Source organism: Onychomys torridus, chromosome 8 (assembly GCF_903995425.1).
Source record: "Onychomys torridus chromosome 8, mOncTor1.1, whole genome shotgun sequence".
Taxonomy (NCBI): Eukaryota; Metazoa; Chordata; class Mammalia; order Rodentia; family Cricetidae; genus Onychomys; species Onychomys torridus.
The window spans coordinates 44,630,693-44,655,443 of record NC_050450.1 but is presented as its reverse complement, the minus strand read 5'-3'; positions in this window follow the sequence as shown (position 1 = coordinate 44,655,443).

Sequence of the window (24,751 nt, the reverse complement as noted above, 5' to 3'; positions counted from 1 at the left end):
TTCCTTTTACATATCAACCACAGATTCCCCTGTCCTCCCTCCTCCCACTCCCCAGCCTTTCTCCCTAACCCACTCCCCTTTCTCACCTCCTCCAAGGCAAGGTCTCCCCTAGGGAGTCAGTAGAGCCTGGTACATTCAGCTGAGGCAGATCCAGTCCCCTCCTCCCTGCACCAAGGCTGAGCAAAGTGTCTCAGCATAGGCACTAGGTTCCAAAAAGCCAGCTCATGCACTAGGTACAGGTCCCCATCTCACTGCCTGGGAGCCCCCTAAACAGTTCAAGCTAAACAACTGTCTTACTTATCCAGAGGGCCTAGTCAAGTTCCATGTGGGCTCCTCAGCTATTGGCCCACAATTCATGTGTTTCCACTAGTTTGGCTAGCTGTCTCTGTACTTTTTCCAATCATAGTCTTGATATCTCTTACTCATATAGTCCTTCTATCAGTTACCAGATGAGGGCTCTATCATGACAGTTAGGGTGTTCAGCCATCCGACCACCAGAGTAGGTCAGCTCAGGCACTCTCTCTACCACTGCCTGTAGTCTATAGTGGAGTCATCTTTGTGGATTCCTTGGGACCTCTCTAACAAATCCTAAGCCCTACAATTGGCTTGTACTGAACTTTTGCATTTGAATTAAAGATTGTTCAACATGAAGCCTTTTCATGTATTACTTCAAGTGATTTAAAAGATGGGATTTAGTCTAAATTTTTTTATTATTATATTTGTGTTTTAATTTTACACATCAGCCATGTGTTCCTGTCCTCCCCCCTCCCGCCCCTGCCCCCACCTTCCACCCAGCCCCTCCTCTCCATTCCCATCTCCTCCAGGGCCAAGACTCCCCTGGGGACTCATTTAAACCTGGTGGATTCAGTACAGGCAGGTCCAGTCCCATCCTTCCAGACTGAGCAAAGTGTCCCTGTGTAAGCCCAAGGTTCCAAACAGCCAGCTCATGCATTAAGGACAGGTCCCGGTCCCACAGCCTGGATGCCTCCCAAGCAGTTCAAGCTATTAGTCTAAAATTTTAACTTGAAGAGTTAAGGGTTAGTTAATTATAAGGTACATTTAGCCTTATATACTCTTTAACATACACCTCCTTGTGCTATTGAGCAAAATCTGTAGTCTGAAAAATGTATCGGTTCTCTTTAAGAGCTAGTGGTGACTGTTACCAAATAGGACTCCCAATAAACATTCTCACTATGGAGTTGACCTGTTTTTATGTCATTCTTTTTAATGTAGCACTAAACCTGGAGAGGGTTGCTCAGGCTCTATAGGATAAATACTCTTTCCTTCCACCATAAGCTTGGAGGTGTTTTGATGATGTTAGTTGATCGTCAACTCCATTGAATTTCCTTTCACTAGAACAAGAGACTTTCTGACTTGATAATAATAAAGTAGATTGTTTACTGTTGTCTATGAGCAAACAATCTACTTTGGGGGCTGGGAGGATGGCTCAGTCATCTGTAAAGGGCTTTCTGTGCAAGTATGAGTACTTGAGTTTGGATCTCAGGGACACCCGTGCATTAAAATAAGCTATGTGGAGTGGTAGATGCTTCTGGCTCCAGCACTGTGGGAGAGGGAGAAAGGGGACAGGAAGGTCCCTCCTGTGGGCTTTGGGTTCAATGTGAGACACTGTCTCAGAATGTAAGGTAGAGAGCAACTGCAGAATATTCCCAACATTTACTTTTCTCTAATATAATGCTCTCTGCTCTCAAAACTTAAGTCTACAGCAATGAAGTAATGGAGGCGGTAACATATTGACACAAGATCAACAGAATAGGAATAAAGTGAAAAACATAACATTATATTTAGTGGGGATGGGCAGATTCGAAGAACCAAAGGACCATGGAGTTTTCTGTGAGAAGCTGCCCCCATACAGTCTGACGAACAGGACTGCCCAAACATAAACTGAACAAGGATGATAAGAATAGATATGCCAAGTGTATGTATGAAATCCCCGAGGCCTCACTTCTATGCAAGGACTATAGGCAACTGAGGAAGGCTGAGAGTGGGAGAAATAGTCTTCCTCAGGGAAGAGCACACAGATTGGATATTCAACATCAAACGATCAGCCAGCCCCAAAGGATTCTGAATTTTGATCTCTGTGGAATTGCACTGGTGTGGTGCCCACAGGCAAGGCCTTTGTCCCAGGTTGTTAAACATGTTCCTCGTCCTTCTCAGTGGATTCTCACTGCCAGAACATCAGAGCCCCACCTCAAATCTGCTCCTACATTGCTTCTTTCCACTCCTGGCCTTGGGGAAATAATGTGTTTACCTATTGCCAGAGCACAGCTGAACAGATGGTAAACGTCCTGCCTTCTGCCAACAAGACTTAGGAGGAATAACTAGCATTCATTTGCTTGATACAAACTCTAGCCAGGGATTTAACTGAGAGTTGGCCAAGATAAGCTGTTAGCCAATGATTGATTTCACAGCTCCTAGGAAAGGCCTGTGTCTGCCTGGTGGTCCTTGCAGCTACCTCAGAGTACAAGAAGATGCTTAATGAGGATTATTGTTGCATCTGTCACTAGCCCAGTGCCCATATTCTCTCTTTTGATTTCTATCCCTCCCTTTACTCATCCTCTGCTGTGTGGTATTTCACAAGCTCTTTTCAGGCCATTTTTTTTGTTTTGTTTTGTTTTAGGTTTGGTTGTTTGTTTATCAAAAGAAATATAAAAATAGACATACACAAGAAACTTTGAGGGATATGTAATTTCCAAGACCAGCTGGCCCACAAATTAATGATGGTCTGAAATTTTAAGAATCATCTAGAAAATGATGAGGATTGTAGATTCTCATGACTCCTCCTTGGAGATCCTGATTTAATAATTCAGGGGAGGGCTTATAATCTGCTTTTAATTATTATTGCATGTGTATGTGATGTAGTGCTGTTCATGTATCACAGTTAGACATGTTGAGGCCAGAGGACAATTTTGTGGAGTCAGCTCTCTCCTTACAACTTTGTATGGATTCTAGAGATTGAATTTACTTAATCAGACTAGCGTGCCAAGTGTCTTTACCCACTGAACTATCTTGTCATCTCTGCCATCTGGTTCTGAAACCTTAAATATATTCTAGGTATACTCAGAAACTATTCTATTACAGCATATGTTTATAAATATTTTTTGATACAGGTCTTATGTAGTTCAAGTTAGCCTGGAACTCACTGTGTAGCAGAGGATGACCTTGAACTTCAGAACTTTCTGACGTTACTTTTTTGAGTACTGGATTTATATCATCATACCCAGTTTATGTGGTGCAAGGGAACCTGTTGTGGCCACATCACGAGACCCCCAAGTATAGACCACCACAGAGCCAATATCCAAAGCAAAACACGCAGGGGTTTATTACAAACCCAGACATGGTCCACATCCAACACACTGGCTATCCAGGTAAAGGAGGCAGCCCTGAGCTCTCAGGGTGAGGGGATTTTAAAGGGAAACAGGGTAGTACAAGCCTCTGTGTCATATGATTAGGTGAGGGTGTGTAACCTTTGAATTTAATGGTTGGGGGTTACAGTTATCATTTTGGGGGCAGGCCTGGACAAGTCCCAGGCTCTGTCCTTAAGCTGCCATGGAGGCTGGCTGGCCTAGCACATTCACATTGACCCATGCACATAGCTCTAAGTTGGTGAGGGGTCCCAGACAGTAAACAACTGGCTGAACCTTGAGCAGTCAGAGCATGTGCAGAAAGGGAATTACTGCAAGGACTATGCCATAGCCCTCCCAGAAACAGCTTGCTCAAGTCTCAGGAAACTGAATTTGAGACCTGATTTCTGAGAAAAGACTGAGAAGTCTGTTATGGCATCTGCTTGGTCCTTTCAGACCCAGAACTTATTGAATACTAGACAAGCACTCTTCTAAGATATGTCTTCAGCTCACACAATTCATTCTTAAATCCGGTACTCAACCACACCATACTCAAACTCCAAACTATCTCGGAGTGTTCTTGCAAACTGACTTATGCTAACTTGTTCTTTTATGTGTTTGGGTTAATATAAGTTGCCTCTATCAGTGTGAAGTACACAAGGACTTATAAATTTCTTCCTCTGGGTCATTATAATAAGCTGTAGGCATTGAGGAAGCAATTCAAATATGTCAAAAATAAATGCAGGTCAACATACAATCATGAGACATGTCTTCTTTCAATTCAAAGTTCACTGAAATCAGACAAGCCCTTGTCATAGGAACCTCTAACTTTGGTTGAAGCCAAGAGAAACACATCTTCCACATCAACCCTTCTGTATCCAAAGCCCAGAAGCTAGTCTGTAGGGGTCTGTGTCTAGGTCTGTGCTAGGCTTTTATTTCTGAATGCAGGGCATTGCTTATCTCTCATGATGATTAACCAAGACTTTGATTTAGGTTAAAGACATGGGGCTGAACCTCATGTGACCTTTTGGTGAATCTTTTGGATACTGTACTTAAGCTGTGTGTTTTCAAATAAGATGTTATCAGTGTTACATCATAACTCTTCTCATTGCATAAATTAAAAACTCAACAGCATGTGTTCCTAGAGCATATATGTTCTATACTGAAGTATTTAAGGGACCACAGCAAATGGATGCTTCACAGAGATAATACATTCAATCTTTGATGGTAAAAATGTTGGAGAATGTTTAATGAGAATATGCCAAATATTTGTGCTTGATATACCAAATTGAGGAAACTTAGACATGGCCTTGTCAGCAAAATCTTGCCCACACTTGTACTTGCACTTCTAAAGTTAGAGAAATCTAGCATTTTGATGCATCTTCTTTAAGTGGAAGGTTCAAGAAAGCGCTTTATTTTTTGTTTTTCTGGCCTCATCTTTACACACCTATAAAACAAAAGAGATTGGACAAGATCATTTGTGGTTGCTTATTTAATCACTTGCAGTGATTAATGTTCCCAATCTAGAGTCACCTGGGATACAAAATTCTTTGAACATGTCTGTCAAGGGCTCTCCCACCTTAAAAATGGACAACATGAATATAACACAAATTGCTAAACAGTTTTATTAATAAAAAAAAATTCAAAGCCAGATATTGGGGTGAAAGTTGAAAGATTAGAGGAGCAGAACAAGCCATAGCCAAGTCTCTGTGCCATTGTCTTTGTTGTCTACTGTTATAAATCCTAGGATGTTTTTAGGGCATAACATCACAGTCTGATAAACCTCTTCCCCAGAAGAGAATATCTTCACATCTACTTCTTCTCCCTGCCACTTGCCTCACCTAACTTCTCCAAATCGATCTTTGCCAATGCTTTCTTATAACACTGTGGTCCTGGCAATTGTTCTCTGAACAAGCAGTGGTAAATCTTTTGTCCCTGGTGTCAGCATTGCTGCTGCTACCAACAAGATGAGAAGTAGCTGGCAACTTGGAGCAGCAGCTGCCACCTCCATGATCCTGCAGCCACCGTTTGCTTCTCCTCAGCAAGCCTCCCGGGCTGGCCTCGAAGTTGGAGTCCTCCTGCCTCCACCTCCTTCAGCAAATCCTACTGGCGTGCCACTATAACTGGCTGCATGCTGCTTGGCCTGAGCTGGGAACTGCAAGGCCACAGGCAAGTGGCTTTTTCGTGAATTTGTGCCACAAATATTGGCAAATGTAACACAAATCTTAAAAGGTCTTAATAAAAAACAAAACAAACAAACAAAAAAAACCCTGAGACAGATATTGGGGTGAATTATGAAAGATTGGAGAAACAGAACAAGCCACAGCCAACCTCACCTCACCAAATCCTCAGCTGATCTTATTTCAGACTGAAAGATCCAAATGGATCTCAGCTGAACTGCTGCTAAAAAGTCTCTAGTTCCTGGTCCTCATGCTTTATATACGTTTCTGGGATTAAAGGTGTGTGTCCTTCCCAAGCAAAGACATGAGATCTCAAGTCCTGGGATTAAAGGTGTGTGCTACCACTACCTGGCTCTGTTTCCAGTGTGGCCTTGAACTCACAGAGATCCAGACAGATCTCTGCCTCCTGAGTGAAGGGATTAAGGGTGTGTGCCATCACTGCCTGACCTCTATGTCTAATCTAGTGTCTGGCTTGGCCCTCTGATCCCCAGATAAGTATTATTTGCTAGAGCATAAATAAAATATCATGATCCTATGGGCTGGAGTCCCAGAGTAAATAAAAAGAAGAAATCAAGCTAAGCACATATTCATCTCTCTTTGTTTCCTGACTAGCAACCCAGTGTGACCAGCTACTTCCTGCTCATGCCTTCTCTCCTATGAGAGACTATACCCTTGAACTGTGACCTATAATAAGCAAACCCTTCCCTCAGTAAATTTCTTTGGCCAGATGTTTTATTGCAGAAATGAGAGCATAAGTAACACAGAACTCTATGAATTGGGTCTGCCTTCCCCATTGCTCAGAAGTGATTGTGTATACACAGATGCACACACAGAGGAGTCCATTTGTTATCATAAGGGATCAATTTCCAAATGAACTGAAAGAAACTCTCCAAAGCTTAGAGGGTGAATTGACTGGATCTATAAGATAGAATCTATTGACTAGAACTGTATACTTCAATTCTGAATCATTACAGTCATTTTAAATTACTTTCAATTTGATTAATGCCACTAATTGAAAATCAAGTAAAAATTCTTTTTATTTAAACACAATCATCTGAGTTAAGGAACAGAATTTTCATGTATAAAAACAGACTCTACCCCTCATATGTCTATGAATTTGACATCCTCCCAACAACAGAACCTGGTATTTTCTGGTCTTGACCCAAGTCATCACTCATCCTGGAAATCCAGTGTTCCACTGATTATAGTTTTTGTCACACATGTGAACCTGATGAGTGTATGGACTCAACACAGGGTAGTGCTACCCAGTTGGTGATTTACAAAACAAAACAAAAGAACAACAACAAACAGGTTGGAGGATCAGACTGATCACAGACTTAAATCCTGACTCTGTGATTGACCGACTGTGATGTGTGTGTGTGTGTGTGTGTGTGTGTGTGTGTGTTCATGTATGCGCAAACGCCTGAGGGTGTGCCCACTTGTATTAATATCATATGTCTTCCTCAACTGCTCTCCACTTTACTTTTTGAAACAGAATCTTTGACTGAAACTGAAATGTTCCATTTCAGCTGGCTGGCTGGCCAACACAGCCCCAGATCTCTGCCTGTTTCCACACCCCCAGCACTGGGGTTACAAATATCCATCGACTCAGGTTCTCATACTTACACAGCAAAGATTTTATCTACTAACCCATCTTCCCAGGACTAACTGTGACCTTTGACTAGTTCTTTAGCCACTCTGAGCTTAGATTCCCTTTCCTAAATTCTTGATCTTTTGTGCTAGATAACAGAAAGTACTTACAGATAATAAGTAGCCAGTTGAAACTTGTGTGGGTTTAGTCTCCTCTCTATGATGATATGGGCCACCTTTCTATGACTAGGGGCCAAGAAAACCCGCCTCACCAACCTCATTCTTCTTTGCAACTGATGCATTGAAAGACAATTCACACACTACACAACTCAACTCGAAAGTGTAAAATTCAATGATCATAAGTATATTAACAGATGTGCACAGATGTTGCCAACATCTATGGCGAATGTATTCCGCACCTGAGGAAACAACTCCTGGCTACTCAGATATCTCTGTCTTCTGATTCCTACAGAGAGCGTATTGTTGCTTACTGACTTCCTGAGCTGTTGATTGACTCTCTTCCTATAGAAAGGTCAGCGCTTTTGATAGCTGTGGCCAATAGGTCACTTATAGACTCATTCTAACACATCTACAAATGTGTGAATGGCTTGGAAATTTCCCTTAGCTTTTGCCTCTCTGTTTAATACAGTGTAGGTAGGTAGCATCCTGCCCAGTGGTCTAAGGATAATGACTGAAGAAATATCTGTTTCATTACTAGTTAGTTGAGGAGAAAAAAAAAAAAAATCTCCAAGTAGAGGATTTGCTATCTCCTGCTGGAGTGCTAATTGAGTCTTTATTTACCAAGAGGTTCTGAGGCTAAAAAGGTTCCTATCCAAAGGCCCCATGACTGTCAACACAAGCCGTAAAGCTCACAGGAGAGAATGTTTAAATACAGAGAAGAAACAGCATTTGAGATGAACTACAGGATGAAAAAATCGTATTAGATCTAGCATTTTCCTTTGGGCATTTAAGCCTATTTATTGGTATGATATCAGTAATAATAATGGTATCCTGTATTGTGTTATATTCTTGTGTGTGTACATGCTTGTGTAGGCACATATATGCCTCTGCATACCTGTGTTAGGCTGAGGACAACGTAGAGTGTCAGTACTCACTTTCCACTTTGTTTGAGACAAGATCTCCTTGTGTTCGTTACTGTGTATGTCAGTCTACCCAAGAGAGAACTTACAGAGATGCTCTTGTCTCTGTGTCCCATTGTATTGGAGGGGAGTTGGAATAAGAGCTGTGTGCTCTGGTGTCTTACTTCATGCGGGTTCTGAAGGGCTAAATCACTTCCTCTCTCTTGCATGACCTGGGCCCTAATCACTGAGTCATCCTCCCCAGCCCATGATGCTACTTTCTTTGCTAATGGTATTTCTGCTAATACCCCATAGATCTGAGCTTAACAATTGCTGATAATTTAAAAATAAGCAAGGCAAAACAAAGGAAGAGTAAGAAAATTATTTATGTGTATTGCTAGTTAGTGGCAGGACAGGAATCTAAACACTTGAATCAGTTTGAGTTCAGGGATTGTGTCCTTGCACTCTGGCTCTTTTCTGTACTCTGTAGTTTATTAAGTGTGTGTGCATGTGCATACACACATACACACCACATACACATACACACAGACACACAAACACACACACACACACACACACACATTCACAAACATGTGTCTTTGAGTCCTGACTTCTCAATCTATCCTGAGAAGATGTAATTCCCACAGCAGCTCCTTTGCTAGGAAGTAGTGCAAACTGATAACTGTAAATATTTATCTGAGCAGAAGACATTACCCTTTAATCCTATCTCCTGAAATATTAGCCTTACCTGTGTTGTGTTTAATAAAATGTTCCTTTGTTATCTAGGTCAAGGACAATTTATGAATGAACTGTTTGTCCAGATGAGAGGTTTCAGATCTCTTTAGAACTTCTGTGTACCATGGCCATGAGATATTTTCATGGCCAGTGAATTTTGTTCAAATTTCCTTATGCCTGTTGTATTCCTTCCTGCTGAGTCAGTTAGGACATTTGTATTAAACATGACAGAACTGCACGTCAGAATCCCAAGTCGAAATTGTGGAAATCCATGGCTCACATGAGTGAACAGTCACATGCTGAGTAGCTTTGCTATAAGTAGGTTTAGGGATAATTACCATGTTAGTAATCTTTCCGTGTATTCGCTGTCTGTCTCTCTTGGCTTTTTTCTCATACAACATTTCTTCACAGAGTAAGAATCATGCCTCTTGCTACAATCTGGGAGAGGAAGTATCTTTTTCACTGAAAACAGTTCACTACTACTATTTATTTGGCCAAGGTAAGTTAATCTCAGATTGAATGGATGTAATAAGTGAACACTGTTTTCTGGTTGGCCATGTGACCCTGCTGGATCCAAGTCCTATGATACACATGGAGCTAGTGTGGATGGAATCAGTAGACTATAGTGAAGGAAGGATGGGTTTTCCAAAGGAGAATGGTAGAGTCATTGTCAACTATAGGGTCCTGGAGCCCCAGTTTCCAGGAGGGAACACTTTCCCTACCCTGCTGTGAATTAAACAGACAAAGAAAGATAAATAGGGAAAATTGTGTTTGTAGGTTTGCACACAGGAGTGCTCACATGAGGGAGCTCATGAATGGATACAGGTTTAAGCAGCTAACTGCTCTAATTTGCTTTTCTGATGCTGTGATAAAAACCATGACCAAAAATAACTTGGGAAGCAAAGGGTACAAATTTGGCTTACACTTCCAGGCCATGGTCCATCAGTGAAAAAGTCAGGGCAGAAACTGATGCAGAAACTAAAGCAAGGCTGCTTACCACCCCGAATTCTGGCTTCTACTCAGCTGGTTTTCCTACATAGCTCAGGATGACCTATGTAGGGAAGGGACTTCCCACATTGCTTTGGGCTCTCATGGTATTTTGCCACAGACATAACCACACATCAATCTGATCTTAGCAATCCTTCAGCTGAGATTCCCTTCCCAGGTGATTCTCGGCTGCTGTGTTATGTTGACATAAAAACTAACTAGGACAATAACTTACTAGAGAAAAGTCCAGGAAGAAATGGGAAATTACACCTTGGCAGCAAGACTGAGTAGATGGGATAAAGGTATGGGTTATTGGCCTATCCTGCCATGGCCATAAACTTCCCTAACTACAGGGATGGGATAATTTTATTCTTGGTTTCCTTTTTAAAGAAGCCACACAAAGAGAGGATTTACCTCTGCCTGTTTGCCAAAACTTTTTGATGAAATGGGGAAAGCTTTTACATGATTGTATCTTAACTATCTTCATCTTGAAATATCCTCATACTCACACTGAGGCCCTAAGTAGATCACCACAGTAGGCAGGGCTAAAACTTTTACTTGGTTGACATTGACCCATGCCTTCTCTAAGAGAGAGAGTGCTAGTCTGTCAAGGATTCTTAAAATGACAAGGTCTGGAGTCCTCCTCCCAACCCAGTATTCTTTGAAGGCTTCCTCCAGAAGACTATGGCCAAGACACTGAATGCCCTCAAGACCAATAAGAAAGAACTGCAGAGAACCTCTCTAGAATATGTATGTAGGTGTGAAATTTTTTGAAGAAGAATGGAGACAAGTTGGAGGTATGACTGCCTCCTTCAGTATTTCGAAGAAATGATTGGGTCTGAATAATCTAGGAGACAGAATTAACTTAAGGCACAGCTTTTTGTTAATCCATGGTATTCATTGGTGTTGAAGACAGCCAGAAATAGAGAAACCTATATTTTTTCAATTTAAAATGAACCATCTTGCTGTTCTGATGTGTCAGACAATCTTTGAAATTTACATTTTAGTTCATTTAATCCTCATGAGAAACCTGGAAGTCAGGTAGTATAACCATCCCCATTTCCCACGAAAGGAAATGGAGTTGAAACCAGCTAAATAATTTGTCAAACACATCTGAAGTTTTAAGTGGTAGAGTCAGAAATAGAATGGGACAGTCTATGATTTTCAAGACTTTGCATTAGAAAAAAAAAGTCTATACTGACAATTGGAAGACAGAGTTCAGGAAATCTACAAAGTAGAACAAAGGGAGGGGCTGAGAAATAGGAGAACTGATGAAGAACCATCTTGATACTCATCTCAAGCATGAAGGTGAAGAAAAGTCAAAGCTTTGGGTGTAGCAAGATATACCCATGATTCCACTACTTGGCGGGCAAAGGAAGGCAGATTACCACAAGTTCAACATCAGTCTAGATGACAGGAGGACCTATGTGTAAAACAGAAAAAGAAATGTCACATGATACAGAACAAAATATCACCAGACTTAAATCAGCAATTTATAGGTTGAAAAATTTTCTGGAACCATATACATCATTGGCATGAAGCTTCAAAAAAAACAACAACAAGAAGAACAAAACAAAAGCAAAAACTAATGAACCTTTGGGTAGATTGGGAGGGGAGAGGAAAAAGGAAAGGGAGGAACTGAAATAGAATTATAACTGACATCAGATAAGCTTATAACAGTAGTTTTTAAAAATGGAGAGCAAATCAGTTTCAAACTAGATTTCTATACCAAGCTAAATTATCACTGTATTGTGAATGCATGCTCACACAGTTGAAAAAGAACATATCATAACACCCCTTCTTGGGTAGTTATGTAGGATGCAATCTCTGAAATGTAGGATAAAACAGAGAATGAGGACATTGGATCTAGGAAACAATATGAGAAGAATTTTCCCACCAGACATGGTGATGCACAGATGTAACTATAGCACTTAGAAGCTGAAATAGGATTGCCTGGTGTTCGAGGACAGTCTGAGCTACATACTCAGTATGAGGACATCCAAGACTATATAGGAAGAACCCACTGCAAAAACAAACAAACAAACAAAAACAACAAAAAAGCAAGAAAGTAAACACATGGGTTGGGGAGGGGAGCACAAGAGAAAAATTAGGTAATCATTACCTGTAAGAAATGCATGGAAATATGCAAAAGAAAATAAATTTCAACTGATACATTTTTAGCAGAGAGCAAACCATCCTAGTTTGTATTCTTTGTTGCTATGAAAAATGCTGTAATCAAAAAGTAACTTGGGGAGTAAAGGGTTTATTTCTGCTTGTAGCTTATAGTCCATCACTGGGGGAAGTTGGGATAGGAACTCAAGGCAGGAATCTGGAGGCAAAGGCTATGGAGGAATATTGCTTTCTGACTTGCTCCCCCCATGGCTTGCTCAGCTTTGCTTCATTATAATATCGAGGACTCGCTTTTCAGAGGTGGCATCACCTACAAAAAGTTGGGACCTCCCACATCAATCATCAATCAATATTGACAGGCTTGTTGACAGGCCAATCTAGTAAAGGCATTTTCTCAATTGAGATTCCTTTTCTCAGATGACTCTAGATTGTGTCAAGTTGACAAAAAACTAACCAGCACATAGAGCAGACTTATTCACATTAATATAAATTCCATTTAATTAAGAGAAGCTATATTATTAGGAGAAGTTCTGTGAAAACAGATGAGAATCCAGTGTTAGAGGTATTCTAAGCCTCACTTTCAACAGTAGCAAGATCATAATTTTTTTTCTAACTTTGGTAACTGCAAAAGGCAGAATCCATGTGTTGTAAGGGAGCAGAAATCAAAAGAAGGGAAGACTCTGATATCAGGACATTGAGAGAGTATTACTTTCCAGAGATTTATTTGTAAGTACTACTTTCTATTTTAATCTACTTCCCTGCATTATTTTGATTAAAAAATGCATCAATATAGTGAGTTATGTCATTGAGATCACAGAATGTCCTTCCATAATGCTCAGGGGCAAAGTCTACATATTGTTGAGATAGTTACTTAAGACCTTTGGTAATATTTCTAGAAATGATATAAAATTGAATGAAACACAAATGTATTAAGCACTGCTCTTCCTATAACTCAAGCAGAAATGAGATCTGGGGATATTGCATTAGATGAGTCAAAAGTGGCTCTAGGCAGCATTACAGAATCGCTTGTAAGATGTTTCAAAGAGAATTAATTCACTTATTGAAATATCTGAATATATAAACACTTATAAGTTGAGATTGTCCATACTACCCAGTTTTAAATATTTTTAAATATCGGTTTTTAAGTTTGCTCATTTGTGTGTACCTCTCTGTGTAGGTACAGATACCACGTAAATGCAAATGCCTACGGCAGCCAAAAGAGGGCATCAGATCCCCTCTTCTGAATTGTGAACATGTGGTTGTGAGCCACCACGTGGGTGCTGGGACCTGAACACAGGTCCTTTGTAAAAGTAGCAAACACTTCTAACCTCTGAGCCATCCCTCCAGCTACATACTACCTGATTTCAAATACATGTGCATAACAACTTATGGCGCTCCTCTATTTTATTGGGGTAACCGGCCTAAGCTTTGCTCACCTTGGTTCTCTTGTGCATACAATAGTTCTAATGCTGGTGGCTCAAAGTTGCTGCACAGGTTATTTATGCTAATGAGGGAAGTCCATAGGAATCTAAAGCAGGGCATAGGAAGGGGTGTTTGTCTTCCCAGCTCTCAGAAGGTTGAGCCAGAACTATCTTGAGTTTGAGAACAGCCTGCCTACATAAGGAAAACTTAAGTCAAAATGAAAGCTAGAATGGTGTCTGGCACATACTAATCATTCATTAAATCCTACTAAAGTAAATGATTTTCATAATATTAAAACTAGAGATGAGTGTTTTAAAGCAGAAGGGAACAGTTTCGATAATATGAGGGACACCGGGTGGGTGCGTGTAACATTGGATATTTGGGTAGCTTTCTGCTGCTTCCTCTGTTGAGCTGCCTCCTTCATCCTGCTGTGATGGAACACAGTCTAGCCTTTCTTGAGAAAAAAAAATACCCTCACTCTATTTACCTCTTCCTCTAAACAATGGGGGCGGGGGCGGCAGGCCAACCTCATCAATTCTGAGCAGTCTACCAGGACCCAGAGCAAGTGGATTCCTTCTGGACCATCTTGGGGAGGTGCCTGAGTGAGTAACCTTGACAGCTCTGTGAGCCTCTGACATCTTGGGGAAAGAGCTAAGAAATTATTCAGGTCCCTTCTCTCAAGATTCCATCATCCACTATAGGCTTTGTTCACTGGTCAACACAGAAAGAACATTTTTGTTTGTGTGTGTGTGTGTGTGTGTGTGTGTGTGTATGTGTGTGTGTTTGTTTTTGTTTTGTTTTTCCAAACAGGGTTTCTCTGAGAACAGCCCTAGCTGTCCTGGAACTCATTGAGATCCATCTGCCTCTGTCTCCAGATTGCTGGAATTAAAGGCATGGGCTAACACCACCTGGGTAGAAGGTGCATTTTCCCTCATTTATTATCATCTACCATGATTGCCAGGTGACCTACCAGAGCTCCTTGGTGATTTGAGTGTGGAGGAAAAAACAGACATACATTCTGTAGTCCAATGACTGTGGTGATGATCTTGGAACAGCTGGGGAGAAAAAGAGGCCAAAGGGCTTGCTTGATCAGGAGTCTGGGATGAAGACAGAGTGAGCTGGCTCAGGAGACCTTGGAGGAAGAGAGGAAGGGAGGAAGGGGGGAAGGGGGAATTTGCTATTGAGAAGGGTGACTGAAAAAGAGTGAGCTTGCAGGTTTTCCTGTTGGGATGTTAAGATAGCTACCCTCCACCGAGTGCGTGCTGTGTCGCAGGTGTTTGCCAATAAAGTGTGCTGTGTCAGCTAATGTAATCCCTACAGGAGAGCCCATTGAGGTTGGCTCAGAAATCAGTAGTGATAGACGAGAGAACAAAACGCTGCTCTGTGTGCTGGGGTGTAGACTCAGTTACAGAGAAGGACCAGGTGCTGTCCTTCTGACCTTGAAATCTTCATTTGCATGCGTGCCTGCAGTCCCTCTCCAATAATGCTAAAATTAACAATAATGATGTCTTGAGTTCCTCTTACCTGCTAGAGCTGGTACCCAGGACTTCCTTTGTAATAGGTATCTGTATGTTTATTAACAGAACAGGTTTTTTACACTGTAAGGAAAGCATACAATTGAGTTGAAATAAACACAATCTCAAAACAAATTACCAGTATTTCTACACGTGTTTCTCACTTGCAAATTAATCACCATTACCCTTCTAGCAGGTGGTCTTCAATTTTGTTTCCCTTGAGATATTTGAATCACCCTGTCCCAGTTTCTTCTCTCTTAAATGTCTCTGTGCTGGTTGGCCCATGAACTATGCATGTATTTAAGTGTTTTGCATATGTATATGTGTGCATACATGCATAGGCATATGTACAGTCTTAAGTAATATTTATCAAGGTTTACTGTCCACCAGAACAAGACTACACCAACCTTGAAACACTCGTCTGTCAATGCAATTACTGTAGTTGCCATTATTATTCCCATTTACTTGACAAAAAGTCTGAAGTAGTTCCTCCCTGAAGGCCTGCCTCATAGCTCAATATTAGCAAATTTGGTTTGAACCTAGATCATGCAACTTCAGAGTTTTGACACTAAAGATGGGCATTACCCTCCCCATTCTGCTTGTTTTGCTTTAGTATCAGGATGATCTTTCACCTGGGTAGTAGAAAACAGGTTCTTCCTGCACCAGTTGATGGAATAAGGGTCCTCCACCTCCATGGGTGCCCATGCCCATGACCTCATCCTTGCAGTCCATTACATGCTGTTTTATGTGATGATGATGCAGGAATATACTATTATGGATTATCAGCACAGGAGATTGCATTGCAGGAGTCCTCCCTATGGAGGGAAGAGGGTAGATTCAGGGAAGTGCTGGCTAAGTTTGTCTATACTTGATTATCTAATCAGGCATTAATGGAAGAGTGGCTGAGAAAGTACTGTGTTTTGTAAGTGTGACTGATTCTCTAATCAGTTATCTTTAAGTAAAGAGATTAGTTCCCATGGTCTCTGGGGTCTCCTGCAGCTAGTTGAAAGCCCCTGAGAACAGAATTGATGTTTCTTTGAGGATGGAAGACAGTCCAGCTGTTCAGTAAAGCCTCAGCTCTTTCCTGAGTCTACCCAGCCCTGTGCCCTGCCCTGAATGCTCTGGGCTTCCAGGCCCCACATGACTATAAACCAAGCTCCACACATCCAAATACACTGTGTGTACACATGTGCATGTATAAGCACATCTGTGCATGTGTGTACAGATGTATATGTATGTTTGTATGTACTAGCATGCCCAGCTCCTGATGTTGAAGATAGAAGGAGCCCAGGAGATGCAGGTGACCTCCAGAAGTTAGGCAATTCTGTTCTGAGGTGCCCCTAGAAGAAATGTGAATCTTGATTCTAGCCTAGTGGTGCTCTTTTAGACTCCTGGCCTCTCTAATCATGAGATAATACACTTGTGTTATTTTAAGCTACCAAGTCTGTGCCTATCTCTTAAAGCAGTGATAGTAATCTAATAGGCCACATTGTCCCTTCTGGAGGCACAGGAAGACCCAGAAACTTGGAGGTGTGTGATGTGGCTTGGCACAAAATAAAGCATAACTCCAGTTTAGACTAGGACCGAGCTCTGGAAGCTTCTTAAGCCTGTGTTAACTTTCTTTGTAGGCATTCTCATAATGTTTTTGTTTGTTATTTCTTAAGCAGACCAAGTCTTTACTCAGGATATTTCTGTCTTACTAGTTAACAGTGAAAGAAAAAGGGACTAGAGAGCTGGGTTGAGAGCTAAGAGCACATACTGCTCCAACAGAGGGGGCCTGAGTTCAGTTTCCAGTACCCACATTGGATACTGGGTGGCTCACAACTGTCTGTAACTCCAGGTCCATGAGACTCAGTGCCCTCTTCTGCCCTCTGTGGGCATTGCACACACACACACACACACACACACACACACACACACACACACACACAGAGAGAGAGAGAGAGAGAGAGAGAGAGAGAGAGAGAGAGAGAGAGTCAGAGACACGCATATAATTACAAATAATAAAAATTTTAAGACAATAATAGGAAGAGGAATTAAGGAAAATAAAACTGGTTTTCTAGTCAATGCTTTCTTTTCTAGTGAGTAAACTGCCTGCCAGAGTGCTTTGTGGGGTGCAATGATGATTAATTTCACAGCTAGCTGCCGTGGGGGTCTCTCCAATACATGCCTGTCAGGCTCTTAACACCAGCAACTAAGCAGCTCCACTTTGATCAGTTACAGAGACACTTTCATCCACACACTTTCCTGATCATGGGAAGGACATTTCCAGTTCCCAGGTCAGCGAGGGTTCTGCTAGCTGTTCCTCTCACCTCACGCCCTGGACGGCCCTTCTGAAGGTGCCAATTGTTTTTCACATGTGAAAGACTCCATATATTACCCCTTTTTCAATCAATTCAAGTCACCACAGCAGCATTTTTCTTTTTATAGTTCATATACTTTCGACAACTGATCTATAACAAGTTTAGAGATGACAGTTGTCAAAGTAAAGCATATGTACAGTTTTAAATACTAATTGTAAGTTATTGTAAGTTATGCTTTATAGGGATCCTATATTTGAATCTATGTCTTTGTTGATAAATAAATCAATTGATTGTTCTAAGTAGGTAATTTTATAATACTATAAATTAATAGCATTCATTAGTTACCAACTAGCTAGCCTATCTGAGATAGCTATCCCTTTCTGTTTAAAAAGATAGTATTTTTATTTATTCATTGAAAATTCCATACATGTTTATAGTATTTTTGTATCTTTTTCACCCTAATTCCCTCCCTCCCTACAACTCCTGCTGGGACCCACTGTCCTGTTTTCCCCCTGACTCCATGCCCATTGTGAAGTTATCATCATCATCATCAGCAGCAGCAGCAGCAACAGCAGCAGCAGTCCATTGTGTCCAATCAGTGTTGACCAGATGCAAAAGGTGTAGGGCCGTTAACACAGGCAGCCTACCAATGGCCACATCCCCAAAGAAAAGTGACTCTCTATTGACAGCCATCAAGTGCCAACTGTTCCTCAGCTAGAGGAGGAGCCACCTGAGCCCTTCCCAATCCATGCTGGACGGTTGACTGACTTGGTCATGGGCAGACACCCACAGCTGCGGTGACTTCATGGGTGCATTAGCCTAGCACAACAGCCTGCACATCTCAGTGCAAACCTGTTGAAGCGGCCTGTGAAGAGACATGTTGGGATTCTTACTTCAGTTTTCCTGCTAGACACTGCTGTTTTTTGGTGAAGGTCTTTGCTCTTTTTGCTTTAAAGTATGAGTTAGAAATGAGCCGTTGTGTGTATTTATGAGCTATGATACTGTGATTTATGAGCACAATGTAAAATAATTAAATCAATGTAATTACCACACCCATCACCTCAAAGCTCAATTTTTATGTTGAGAACATTTGAAATTTACTGCCTGCAATACTGAAATGTATGACACATTGTTAATTACAATATTTACCCTGCCTGGCAATATATCCTTAAAAAATAAAACATTGTTTCTTACTAATGAGGCTGTATATCTTTTTGATAATAATCTCCCTGTTGTCTCAACCATGAAACTCTGCACCCACCAGTATGGTTAACACTAATATCAACTTGGCAGATCTAGTATTATACAGACCTAGGCCACTGGCTGTGTCTGTACAGGGTTATTTAGATGAGGTTAATTGTGATGGGGAGATCATCTGAATGTAAGTGGTACCATCCCAAGGGTTGGGGTCTCCAATAGTTGAAAGAAGAAGAAAATGAAGTGACCAGCACCTTGCATCTCTCACTTCTGACAGAGGATGTGATGTGATTAGCTGCCTCTTGCTCCTTCTTCAATGACTTCCCCACCATGATAGACTATACCCTCAAACTGTGATCCAAAATAAACCCTCCCTCTTTTACATTGCCTTTTCCATGAGTTACCATAGGCACAGGAACAGTAACTAATACCCCACCTACCTACTTTCTGTTTCTGGGTTTGTTTTTTAGATTTTCCATGTGTTAGTCACATGCTGCTTGTACTTCCGTGCCAGGATAATTTCACTTATTATAAAGTCATTCAATTCAATCCATAGGCATAAAGTCTCCCCCAATGCAACACATTTTCTGACTTCCATTTTGAAGCCAACACGTCTCTAAAGTATATAGGATGGTTTAATTAAGCAGTACCTTCCATAATCTAGTGTCTCTCAGCAGTTGCTATTTGTTCATCAGCATTCAAAAAATTCAAAATCAACAAAGCACCATACAGAATCCAGATTCCCTGTGTATTCCCCATTTTTACATGGCTGATTTTTTATATGACTTTACTCTTTTTTAAAGACTTTACTATTATTTTTAAACTATTTTTTCTGTGACTCTCTATACCCATTTTCTTTTCTTTTTTTTTCTGTTTTTTGTTTGTTTGTTTTGGTTTTTCAAGACAGGGTTTCTCTGTGTAGCTTTGGATCCTGTCCTGGAACTTGCTCTGTAGCTCAGGCTGGCCTTGAACTCACAGAGATCCATCTGCCTCTGCCTCTTGAGTCCTGGGATTAAAGCCCACAGTGTGCCACCACCATCCGATAATTTTTTAAAGGTTTATTTATTTATTTTTATGTATATGCATACTCTAACTGTATGTATGCCTTTATGCCAGCAGAGGGCATCAGATCCCATTATAGATGGTTGTGAGTCACCATGTAATTGCTAGGAATTGAACTCACAACTTCTGGAGGAGCAGCCAGTGCTCTTGACCTCTGAGCCATTTCTCCAGCCCTTATTCTGCTTTCTTTCTTCAGCATCTAAGCACATTTTACAGCATATTGTATCTGTTCAGAGGTTTTCTCAGTTTGGATCTGACTTTCTGTGTGTCTGCAGCCTCCTCTGACCACTTGAGCCAAATCTTAAACTAGGCCACCACCGCAGGGCTCCACTTAGCACATGGCACACTAGGGGCTGTCTCCATTCACTATCATTCCTTGAGAGCCTATCCTCATACTGATGGGTACTGGCCCTGGAGCCATATTTACCCACCCCAGCTCTGGAAATGTTACTGCCTGCAGCAAACATTTGTACTCAATGCCGGCTGCTCAAGTGCTCAACTGAACAGCAGGGCCTCTTAAAAGAGTCACATCTCTGTACTCTGTACTCTGAGCCTACCAGAGAGACTATGGTAACTAGTTTATTTATTTATTTATTTATTTATTTATTTATTTATTTATTAGCTCTTTCAAGCCTTATGTGGTTATGTGTGGCCAGATGTTGGGTGCAAATACGTAACTGAACTTTCCTTTGGTCCACTGACTCACAAATAATGACAAGGAATTTATTATTAATTATGAAAGTTCGGCCTTAGCTTAGGCTTGTGCACTAGCTCTTACCACTTAAATTAACCCATTTTTTAAAATTAATCTATTATTATTGGTGTGTCTGACTCATTTTGCCTCTCAATGGCATCTCCTACTTCCTTTCTCTCTGCCCAGGAATCCCATCTATACATCCTGCCTAGCTATTGGCTGTTCAACTTCTTATTAAACCAATCAAATAGCAATATATTTTCACACAGTCTACAAATATTCCACAACAAAAGCTCTTCAGAGGGACTTAATCCCTAAACTGAAGATATCAGTCAGGACAGCAGCCATGAGCAGTGGTATGGTGCTTGTTTTGCTTGCACAAGACGCCTGGGTTTGACCTCAGACACCCTTGACATCACCCCCCCCCCCACTAACACACACACACACACACACACACACACACACACACACAGAGAGAGAGAGAGAGAGAGAGAGAGAGAGAGAGAGAGAGAGAGTAGTTCAGTATGCTTCCTGCTCCAAGGTGCTGCATCTTTCTATGGTTTGAGTTTGGTTTAGATTTTGTCTTTAAGTTTTAATCAATAAAAGCTGCTGGCAATTCCCAAAGTTGTGATCAACTTGTCTCTTGTCATTAACCTCTAGTCTAACAGGACCTTAAGATAAGAAAGAAGACCCTTGAGTCCAATTTCCTTAACAGAAATCCCAGAAGAAGTATTCATAGCATGGATAATCAGCTGCTCATCTATAGTGCTCTTCCCCAGGGACATGATACTTGCTGCCTGGTGCCTTTGTATTGGAACAGTAAATGACTAAGGCCCAAGAGTTCTCTGTGGCATTTTGAAGAAGGGCCAGGTACAATGTGGAGAGAAGAGACTTTGTGGGCATGTGACAGCTGATCTAACTCTCTGCCAATACTGAGTTTAGCAACATCAGACACCTTTCCTGGTAGAGTACATGTATTGGGTTCCAGCAGCTGTGAATGGGGCAAGTGTTCACTCCTTCTCTGCTCTGTTTGTTGTGAGTTAGGAGGTGGCAAATTGTAGCTTGAGTCCAAACTGGCTGATTTTCTGTCTTTGTCAGTAAAGTTTTATTCATGTACATGTTCTTCATTTCTACATGATTTGTGGTTACTATTATGATAGCTCAGCAATATTGAAGATTTGAAACAGAGGTAGTACACCATGAACCTTAAAATAGTATAATCCTTAGAGGGATAGTCACTGTGGATGGCCCTGAACCAGATCATTGTCTCAAGGACTAATTTTTAGAGCTTCCCTTAGGTCCATGTGGAGGCATGGTTACTCTGATACTAAGGGACTCCTTGGCCTCATAAGATTTGACTTACAATGAGACATTTGAGAAGGCTGCTTCCTAATCCATCCAGCCTCAAGAGGCTCTCACTTAAGAGCAACAAATCCATGCTCTAGGTGAAGCAAGAACATTCCTCTGTCTGGAGACCAGTAAGTTTCTACCTGTGCCATTTGCTTTGCAGCATCTTAGTAACATCAGAGCCCTTACTTCCAAGCTGTGAGGCATCTGGCTGGATCCCTTCCTCTCCTTTTAGCTGAAATATTCCCAATGTCCCTGCTGTGTGTTCTGAACTGGATTGGCACCTACATACCCTCTGTAGCATCCCTGCTGCTGGCCTTTCAAAGCCTCCATCAGGCCAATCCATCATCCTGCCTACTCAGTAGAGTTACCCACAGGGAGCCAACCTTATTGCCCTTGGGAAATTCAGACTCTGTGTTTGACTGAGGAGACGCACAGGGCTTTACACTGGTTGGATTTTTATTAGTTCATGTTCTAACTTGATCACAGCATCAAGACAAATGTACAGAAGACCCATGATGCTACATAATCATCAGCTGGTGGCTTGTGATTTTCCCATTTTACTGGATTAAGAAATCACAAGACTTGGGATTGGGGAAATGGCTCAGCTGGAAAGAGTGTTGTTCTGCAAGTGTGAGCGTGAACGTTCAAATCCTCAGAACCCACATAAAAGGCCAGCCATGGCTTCATGAGCTGCAGCTACAGTTATGGGGACAGACACAGGAGGATCCTGAGATCTCACTGGCCAGTTGCCCCAGTTCAGTAAGAGATGTTGTACCCATGTAGGAAGACAAGAAGTGATGGAAGAACATACTCAGCTTCTTGCTCTGGCCTCTACCACTCACACAAATGAGTATACCTACACACTCTCACATGCTCACATGTACATGTATGAATGTACAGTGAATGTACCTGCATTCACTACACATATAAGGAATGTTATGTATGTAGAATATATAGGTAGTTTTGAGTGTGTGTGTGTGTGTGTGTATGTGTGTGTGTGTGTGTGTGTGTGTGTGTGTGTGTGTGTGTGTGTGCAGGTCTGTATATGTGTGTGATGTGTGCACAGGCACAATACACCCCCACACCACACACACCATACAAACATACCACATATACACAAACACATGCATACACCTAACACATGGTTCACATGCACTGCATATACACATATCGAAATATAACACACATACACATATGCATGCACACACACATCATCATCATCATCATTGTATTATACTCACATATCATACAAAGAAACCAGGAACCTTTAGTTGAAATAATCATGCTACCCTTATAGAGGACCCATGCAACACACACACGCACATGAACATGCACACGCACATGTACACACACACACACACAGTAGCCAAGTGCCATTGAGGTTCAGTGTGGTTGAGCTGAGTGGAGTGACTGCAGATGTTTGAGTCTCCAAGTCAATGGGTTACATCACTTCTGAATGATGGATGAATTTAGGAAACCCTGGAACCAGACCATCTATCTAATCATCACATTCAGAACAGAGTGTCTGATTTACAAGTAATTTGTGGAGGGCATGAAAGGTCTTAAAACATGGGCATGGGGGATATTAGAGTTAGAAGGAGCATTTGGGAGAAGAGCAGAACACTGAGGAAGAGAAAGGAGCAATGGATTCCCTAAAAACCAGAGAAAGTAACAACAGAGTTTGGGCAGAAATTTAGGTTGTGTGTGATCCCTGAGATCCACAGCCTTTGCAATTCAGTCTTCCCCAAAGCATGCTCTGGAAAGAGTAGTTTCTGCAGACATGGATCAAGTCTTAGGCAAGAAACAAAAGGTGGGAGTGATACCAATTGATTTAAGAACTATGGTTTAGAAGAGAAGTACTTATAAACCTTGATATCCTGGGGTATGAACTCTTAACACTGAGCCAATAACAATCTATTGAGAAAACCTATGCTGGGCTGGAGAGGTTTCTCAGCAGTAAGAGGACAGGTTGCTTTTGCAGGGGACCTGAGTTCACTTCCTAGCACCCATATTGGGTAACTCACAACTACCTGTAACTCCGGCTCCCGGGGATTCATGGAACTCTGCTGGCCAGTACAGGCAATGCACTACTGTGAACATACTGACACACAAATGCAAATAAATACTTTTTTAAAAAAGTGAGTAAATCTTTTGAAGCCTAAGCTACAGTTTTTGCTGGTGGCTTGGGGGAAAGTATGAACAAATGAATCTCAATGTTTATTCTCAAATGACAGGCTGCTCCTTGCTTGGATGGTAGGGGTGATCATACACTCATAGGACTACACATGTGTTTTCCAAAAGACCACCCAACTTCCTAGGAACACATGCCAGAGGGACCTGGGAGTGAAGCAGCTGAGGGAGGATCTTGGATGAAATTTACCTGCTCATTAAAGCTGATGAGGTAATGTGGTGATATTGTGTTCCCCACTTTATTGTGCACCCAAGTAAACTTATCTGGGGTCAGAGAACAGAACAACCATTATAGAGAGAGGCCATAAAATGGTGGTGCACACACACCTTTAATCCTAGCATTCTGGAGGCAGAGATCCATCTGTATCTCTGTGAGTTCAGAGCCACACTGGAACAGCCAGGTATGGTGATACACACCTTAATCCCAGGAAGTGATGGCAGAAAGGTATATAAGGCATGAGGACCAGGAACTAGAGACTGGTTAAGCTTTTAGGCATTTAGCAGCAGTTCAGCTGAGATTCATTCTGGATGAGGACTCAGAGGCTTCCAATTTGAGGACACAGGATCGGCTGAGAAGTTGGCAAGGTGAGGTTAGCTGTGGCGTGTTCTGTCTCTCTGATCTTTCAGGGTTCACCCCAATACCTGCCTCTGAATTTGTTTTTATTAATAAGACCTTTTAAGATTCGTGTTACAAGGTAAAATGCTGTTAATCCTCAGTTCTCAGCTTATTGAAGGGAAGTATCCAGCCAGAGGATATAGGTAGGATAAACAGAAGTTTATATAGCAAAGCAAGAGATTGGGGTGAGCTGCCCCAAAGGACCAGGTAGTACAGTGGATTCTGTGTTAGAGGTTTTATTGTATCTTCTATTACATCTTATTTATGTATTCATTTTTCATTTATTTGTGTGTGTGTGTGTGTGTTTGTGTGTGTGTTTGTGTGTGTGTGTGTGTGTCTA